Raw genomic sequence first — 7,082 nt, forward strand, 5'->3', positions numbered from 1 at the left:
TCCTCACCCTTGTTTTTGACTTTTACTTCTTCTTCTCACTCTGTCTTCTCCTCTTCAGCATGGTCCAGCTGCCACAAAGCCACCTCAGAGCGAGCCCCTGACTCGAGAGGACAGAGGGGTGCCCAGGGGGCAGCCGCCAGCAGCCACAGTGACAACCACCACTGGTGTTCACAAATGACTTGAGAGGAAAAATGGATTGAACCAGGGTTGTGTGGGTTAAAGAAGGGAGAAATGGTTGGGTTGGGTATTGGAAATGTCTTTCCAACAGTAATGAAGTGCTGGATGGTGAGCAGGTCTTTCCAGCAGTAAGGAATGCCGGGAGATTTTGCCAACAGCCATGCCAGGGCATCCTTAGGAAGCAGTTCAGCAATACTCATCCAGAAAGGCACAGGCAGTCATCCCCCCTGACAGACTCACTGCTCAGCAGCAGCCCAGACCATTTTCTTACTTCCCTATTTCTGCAAAATTTCTTTCTCTTCCACTATGAATATTACAGAACATTTCTGCTGGGAGTCAAAAGGCTGCCAAGTGCCTTTAGCTGTTTCCATCATCTCCTGTTTTCCCAGCCCCAGCTGTGTTTTACCTGGAGGCTGCAGCTCCCGTGGACCTGCTCTGTTTCAGTGGCTTCACTGCTGCTTGTCTTCGGTTTGCTTCTCGACAGGAGCCAGCTCCGAGGGGCTGGAGGGGCCCTGTGACCCCTCTGCCCCACAGCCGGTGCCAGCCCCAGCTCACACCAACATTCCATGGGGAGAGCAGCACAGGAAACAAAGCCTCTGAGCAAGGCTCCCATCCTGTGGTTACCTCTGCTTGTGTTTCACGTGTGGGGCTGAAAATCTCAGCCTTCTGGTGAAACATGGGATTGCTGAGGAAAAAATCCAAATGCAGAGGTGAGTGGCTGCACACCCATGGCTGTTCCAGGAGCAAGGAGAAGGAAGACCCAGGCTTGGGTATGAAGCAGGAATCCTGGCTTGCTTTGTCACCAGTAACCAAATCCTGCCTTATCCTTCTCCTCTAGCACAGATAGAAACAGCTCCCAAGCCTTGAAGCCAGCTCTGCAGCCAGACTTTGGGCTGAGCAAATCAGGACAACGCTCTTGCTACCCTTCCCTGCCCCCACAGGCCCAGGACAGAGTTGGGTTTTGCAGCCAGGGTCTCCCAGGACAGAGAGGCAGGGCTGGGAAGATCCAGAATTAAGTTGCCAAAGGGCCCTACAAGAAAGCTGGAGAGGGATTTTTTACAAGGGCATGTAGTGACAGGACAAGGAGGGATGTCTTTAAACTGGAAGAGGGTGGGTTGAGATTAGATATTAGGAAGAAATTCTTCTCTCTGAGGGAGGTGAGGCACTGCAACAGGATGCTCTGAGAAGCTGTGGATGCCCCATCCCTGGAGGTGTTCAAGCAGCAATACCAGTATCAATAATAACAGCAATAGCAATGGCAGTGCCTCCCTTCCAAATGCCAGAATAATCCCCATGTTGTATTTATGCGACAAAAAAGAAATAAAAATGAAGAATTCAAATGTCTTCTTCAACCTCAAACTGTGGGACAGCTGGAAAGAGGCACAGATATCCTTAATCCCCTCAGCTCAGCCACTGTGTGAAGGAGTCTGCAGAGCTGTCTCTAGGATGTGTTACCATTCCCAAGGGGGAAGTGGGAAGAAGCAGAACCAAGGAGCTGTAGTCACCCCCATGGGCAATGCCATGTCCAGCACAGATGGTGAGGGCTGGTGGCCTGGCAGTGCAGAGGTAAGAGCAGCCTCTGTCTGCCATTCTCCCAGGTTGGCATTCCCTCTTTTCTTGAACCAGCTTGATGCCGAGAGCATGGAAGAGGTCTCCTCCAAAAAGCTAGTTGTGATGGATTTCCAGGAAATCAATCAAATGGGACACAACTAAAGCAAACAGATCAATCTGCAAACAGAGAGACTTTTCTCAGTCTTTCATAAACAAAAAATAAAAGGAACAATTCCCTTCCCTCAAAAAAAAGCCCTGCAAATGTCATCTGCCAGCACCGTTATTTCCACTCCTGGGAGGGAGGCAGACTGGTGCTGCTCCTAGATTTTCTGTGAATGGGCTGGGAAGCAAAGCAATTAGGCAGAAGATAATACACCATTCACCCAAACACAACAGCCAGCAGAAGGAGGGCTTTAAACAAGTCAAGCTTTCTCATCTCCTTGAGGTTTCCAGGGGTTCTGTGATACACCCCCTGGGGCAGGGTTTGTGCTTGGTGAGAAGCCTGAGGATGAGGTGGTATTTACCCACATAAGGAGTCATTTGTGTTTGCAGAGTATTAAAAATAATAAAATTCCCCAAGCTTCATACAGAGTTTTTGTGCTTGTAGCCTGCAAGAATTGGTCCAATGCTGGTGGCTGGTGTCAGGCCAGTTTGCAAACCAATTTGTATTTCCAGCTCTTGCTGCTGCAATGCCTGCACTAGCGTGGCAGTGTTGAGACAGAGGATAGGCTCTTCCTTGTGATGGCTCTGGTAAAACCAACCTTCATCCAGTTCTTACCCCAAATATTCTCCAAACACTGTGGTTGCAGCAGGCATGTGGTGGGAGGCAGAGGAGAAGTCAAGGGGGATCCTGGCTGGACCCAAACCCTTCCTGGTGGCCTCACGTTGGAGACCTGCTGGTGGCCAAGGCTGCATGGAACAAGGAAGGCTTCAGGGAGAGACCCCTCACTGCCAGGTGGATGCAGGTTTGGTCAAAGAGGTGCCTTTCAGGCACTTCCAAGGGGTTCATAAGCATACAACTTCCCAAGGAATAACAAATCTGTCATGTCCTCTATCACATTGTTTCCAGGCGTTTGAGGGTTTTGATGGAAAAGCTGCGTTTCTCTCAGAAATGCCACCTTTTTGGCAATAAAGAAGTCCGTTTTCAGCCAAAAATGTTGCACTGGGGAGAAAATGCTCCCATGTGAGCAATCCAAGTATTCCTACCTGAGCCATACAGCCTCGGGCCTGGGGCAGCCCTGTGAGTGAAGCTGGAGATACTGCTCCAGGTGTATCCCTTCAAAGAACTTACTTGACCAAATGGGATAGGATAGGATGGGAAAGAAATAATAACTGCATTGTTTTAATATCCAAAAGAAAGAGAGAACAAATTAAAAAAAAATAAGAAAGGGAGAGAGAAAGGAAGACTCTCAATTTATTAGTTATTGGAAAGAGAAATGATGGGTAAGGTGATGAGAGAAGGAAGAGTTCTGCTATCAAGGTCCATGACACAGAAGAGGCTTTTTAAAACCTGCCACAGCCTCTCCTAGGCACATGTCTTAAAAGACAACAGTAATTTTGTTTAGTTTGGCACTTCCACAGCACCTGAGAAGGAGGCATCTAGAAAGGCTCTTTTGATTTTTGCTCCAGAAACACAGGCTTCACAGGAGGAAATTTCTGCATGATGATAATCCCTGAAAAATATCAAAAAAGCAGATTCCAGAAAGGGCTGCTTCAGGGCAAGAGTTAACTGTTTGACCACTGGGGCTGACTGCCTGTCTGCCATCAGACCTTGGGAGCTCACATGCGAGTGACCTGGGGAAAAGCACCACCAATTTGGTATGCTCATTTTTCAGGTTCTGTACAATTTACTGGCAAATAAATAAAGTCTTTGTTGAAGTATTTTTTTTTCCCTCTGTGAGCAAACAGGGTATAAAACATGGCTTTGAGTGAAAAGCCTGAAGCCAGTGACGGATTTCTTTTTACTACCATCGATCATGTGGGAGAGCTGTTTGGAGACTGCTGTCTCTAAAGAAACACCCTGCATGTTTGAGAAGTGATGTATACAGCCATTCCATCTGTCTTTGGGATGATAAAAGCCTTCACCTCAATCTCCTTATAGATTTCTTCATCTGCATCCCCTGGACCTGATGATGAGAAACCTGGGAAACAAATCTCTTCTGGCTCTTTTGAAACCCTTCGTTGCAGAATTGGCAGTGCCATATTGATGAAACCTGACAGCAATTTTTTTATTTATTATTTATTACATTATTTACTTATTTATTTTTCATGATTGGCCCTTCTTAGATTTTGGAATTATTGGGACATGCATGGATTTCCTGGCTGAGCCAGGGGACTATTTATCCTTTATACTCCAACTCACCCAAACCACTCAGGGCACTGTCTGCTCATGAATGATGGCATGGATGGCGTAATTTGCTGGGTGCCCACTCTCCTCATCCCATAGAGCACAAGAAGATACAGGCACAAGTCTATAAGCAGGAATCTGTTATCTCCATCCTGCTCTCAGCAAGGGCAAGTGGCTGACTGAGCTGATCCTGGCCTCCCCCAGAACTGCTCTCTCCCTCTCTGTTACCCTGATAATGCAGATTCTCACCCATTAAAGGCTTGCTGTCCCTTCCCTCTTCCAGGCTGTCTCTTGTTGCTTCTCTCCTCGGGTCATACGTAGCATCACCAGAAGTATTTCATCACTTCCATCGATCTACATAGCACAAACAAAGGGCTAAGCAGGCAGAAATGGATAGCCCAGTAGATCTGGAAGGACTTGCTGAATGTTGTTAATTCCCCAGCTCTAATTCAGCTTCCCCTGTTTTGAACTGTTGCTCTTTATTCCCAAATGATATTCCAGCTGATGCTCACCCCAGGGGTCCAGATGACTGAGAGCCCATCATGACCTTAGAGGAAGCGTCAGAAACAAAGCTCTTCATGTCAGCCTGGGACTCTTTCTCACCCTTACCAGGACAGTGGAGGAGTCTGAGGAGCTTTGCTTTTCCTACAAGATGTGTTCTGCCTGATTTGCACATGTGCTGACTGGCGTAGGGCCCTTGGACACCCTTCTCCAAGCACATTTCCCTGGTTGCTTCGTGCCTGTGGCTCACAGGAGCTGCCTCCCCACGACCTGGAGCAGAGCAGAGCTGTCTGAAAGGCCGAGCACTTTGTGCTAATTGAATTAATGTCTTCCATTAAGGCCACTGGCTATCAAAGTGCTAATTTGCTTCCCAAGGCTGAAGACCAGATTTTCCAAAGCAAGGAGAAGACTGGTGCAGCATGAGCTTCTTATGAGCTGCCTCTCGCATCTTACCTGTGTCCTCACCATCACTGAGCTGAGACTCATTTAGCAGACTCCTCTGGCATCTGTAGATACTGATTTGGCCATCAGCAGAGACTGAAGCCACACCCATTACTGTAAAGATATTTTTCTGCTCCATATAAAGAAACACACCCTTAAGCAAGAAGGATGTTGCAGGCTTTTGCCATTTCACGTTGTGTACAGAGATTCAGTGTGACTGTGAACAAAGATTTAGTCTTGCTGTAGTGCAGATGACCCATGAAACAGCTAACGGGTCACTCAGCTCTGCAGGTACCTGGTCTGCACAAAAATCAGGCCTGCAGCTTTCCCTTACAGCACTGATGTGCTGTCATGCTGTGAAAACATCAGACCTGTTTACAGCTGCTTCATGCCCAAAAATATTGTACCTTTGACAAGACTAATGCTAGAATCAAGAGGGATAGCTTGAGACAAAATCACTTAAAGGCATCTTTGTGTCTCCTCAAGTCTGTATTGCACAAAGCAGTTACAGTAAGTACAAGATTAAGTACTACCTGGCCTCTAAAAACAAGCTGTGCACATTAGTGCCCCTGAACAAGGCAGCGCCCGGGATGAGGGCTCTCACAGGAGACAGTCTCGGTCCCCTCCCCTCTGTGCACACACAAAACAACACTGTCATCATTCTGATGTCATGGCACGTCCAACCGATGAAAAACCCCAGCTAAAGCCACCACAAATCTCCCAGACACATTGGAGGAGTGCAGCCAGCAGAGGAAGCCAGCACACAGCTTACATCAGCCTGCATCAGGTTGCTGGGCGACCAGGAAATCTGCACGTGTTGCCATGACGATGTCACTTCATCATCATTCAGTGCACAGTTCTGAGGAGTGCAGCCAGTCCTCCCTGCGTACATTCCGGGACAGAAAAATGTGGGATCAAGCAGGAGCTGGGCAGCGCGGTGGGTGGGGGGGCCGTAGGCAGAGCCTCTTGCTCGGGCAAGGCACGCAGGGCTGCTGGGAGAGGTCTTTAACCTTTTCCTCTTCGTACTTTGTGGTTCAGCATTTTCCTCTGACGTTTCTCAGACGATGCCATGTCTGATATCTGTGACAGGCACGCACAGCATGCAGATGGGCAACCCACTCTGCGGGAGGTGGCAGCACACTCCTACCCTCAACACGGCCAGGGGAAGCTCGTAAGGAAGGGTAAATACTCTGTCTGGGAGGAGAGGAAGCTGCTGGTGTGTCACTGACAGCAGCACATGATGCTTCCCAGGCTCTCACAGCGATAGTATGACTACTACTGTGCATGATGCTCATGGTGAATAACACCAAAAATAATACGGTGACAATGTTAAAGACAACTGGAATGCCACAGGATGCCTCACTTACCCAGGAAGGATGAGCAAGCTGGAGCTTGTGTAGGTAACCTCAGCTTGGTGTCACTGTCCAGATTTGGCTTGCGATCTTTAAGGTCACTTCCAACCCAAACCATTCCATGATTCTATGATCCTGCAGTGTTGAGCTCCTCGGAAATGGGAAGAGAATAAAGGCTTTGACTGGAAAACAGGCACATTGTTAACCAGGCCTCAGTATTGAAGCCACAGGTCAGCAAAAGCCAATACCTACAACCACACTGCAGCAAGCAGAAAGGGATGGTAGTGAACAGTCTCTGCCCCACTGTGGAAAATAACCACTGTGGTCACCAATCACCTTTACTGCTCCACACTCACCTTCTGCCACTAAACCACTGCTCATTTGCAAAAACCATCATCAGCTGCCACTGCCCCAAGCACTGCAGGTTATGGAAAGGTTTTAGAGAGGAAAATCTTGCCAGGCAGGTGCAGTAGTCAGTTCTGGCCCCAAAGACACTGGAGGGATCACCACTGGTCTGTGATGACCAGGCAGATGAAATGACAGATGATCTCAAGCTTTCAGGTGAATTATTCACAGCTGACAAGGGACCAGCCCTGCCAGATAAAACATAACAGCAGAGAGGGAGAAGTCCTAGACAAAGACACAGCTGGAGAGGAGGATTTGAAACAAGTCACACTGAGGAGCTGTTCAAAAATAAGATTGCAGCCCAGTGT

The sequence above is a fragment of the Coloeus monedula genome (genome assembly GCF_965178545.1).
Source record: "Coloeus monedula genome assembly, chromosome: 2".
In the NCBI taxonomy this organism is placed as follows: domain Eukaryota; kingdom Metazoa; phylum Chordata; class Aves; order Passeriformes; family Corvidae; genus Coloeus; species Coloeus monedula.